Source organism: Capricornis sumatraensis, chromosome 2 (genome assembly GCF_032405125.1).
Source record: "Capricornis sumatraensis isolate serow.1 chromosome 2, serow.2, whole genome shotgun sequence".
Taxonomy (NCBI): domain Eukaryota; kingdom Metazoa; phylum Chordata; class Mammalia; order Artiodactyla; family Bovidae; genus Capricornis; species Capricornis sumatraensis.
This window is the reverse complement of record NC_091070.1, coordinates 56540957-56542330: the sequence shown is the minus strand read 5'-3', so window position 1 is coordinate 56542330 and position 1374 is coordinate 56540957.

Below are 1374 nucleotides of genomic sequence, written 5' to 3'. Positions count from 1 at the left end.
AGTGGGAGAGCACATAGAGAAACAGTCCATTTAGTTGAGATAGAAGCAAGGCAGAGATGCACACCCAGAGAGAAAGGCTGTGGGCGTCCCCCCTAGTGAGGAGGTGCGCAGTAAAGAGGGGTAAGTCATTTACACAGGTCAGTTCTTCCAGGTCTTTGTCTTCCTTGAGGCCAATTATCTGGTTTCTTTTTCCACACTTGACTTACCTGGGACCCTCCCATGAGGTGTGCACACCCCTCAGCCAAGATGGATCTTAAAGTGCAGGCTTCTGGGAGGAGCAAGACTCATTATGGCCTTGCATCATCTCCTTTTTACTCCAAGGAGCTTTTCTGCACATGTGTAGTGTCTCCCTTATCCTTTACTCAGACATGGTTTTTGCCTCTCTTCGTCCTTGCCATGATTATTCCCTTGAGATCTTTACAAGAGACAAACACTGGCTGTCTACCCTGTTTCTGTGGTTATTTCCATTTCCAAGAGCAAACTGTGGAAAATTCTGAAAGAAATGGGAATACCAGACCACCTGACCTGCCTCTTGAGAAACCTATATGCAGGTCAGGAAGCAACAGTTAGAACTGGACATGGAACAACAGACTCCTTCCAAATAGGAAAAGGAGTACGTCAAGGCTGTGTATTGTCACCCTGCTTATTTAACTTCTATGCAGAGTACATCATGAGAAACGCTGGGCTGGAAGAAGCACAAGCTGGAATCAAGACTACCGGGAGAAATATCAATAACCTCAGATATGCAGATGACACCACCCTTATGGCAGAAAGTGAAGAGAATCTAAAAAGCTTCTTGATGAAAGTGAAAGAGGAGAGTGAAAAAGTTGCCTTAAAGCTCAACTTTCAGAAAACAAAGATCATGGCATCTGGTCCCATCACTTCATGGGAAATAGATGGGGAAACAGTGGAAACAGTGTCAGACTTTATTTTTTTGGGCTCCAAAATCACGGCAGATGGTGACTGCAGCCATGAAATTAAAAGACGCTTACTCCTTGGAAGAAAAGTTATGACCAACCTAGATAGTATATTCAAAAGCAGACATTACTTTGCCGACTAAGGTCCGTCTAGTCAAGGCTATGGTTTGTCCAATGGTCATGTATGGATGTGAGAGTTGGACTGTGAAGAAGGCAGAGTGCCGAAGAATCGATGCTTTTGAACTGTGGTGTTGGAGAAGACTCTTGAGAGTCCCTTGGACTGCAGGGAGATCCAACCAGTCCATTCTGAAGGAGATCAGCCCTGGGATTTCTTTGGAAGGAATGATGCTAAAGCTGAAGCTCCAGCACTTTGACCACCTCATGTGAAGAGCTGACTCATTGGAGAAGACTCTGATGCTGGGAGGGATTGGGGGCAGGAGGAGAAGGGGACGACCGA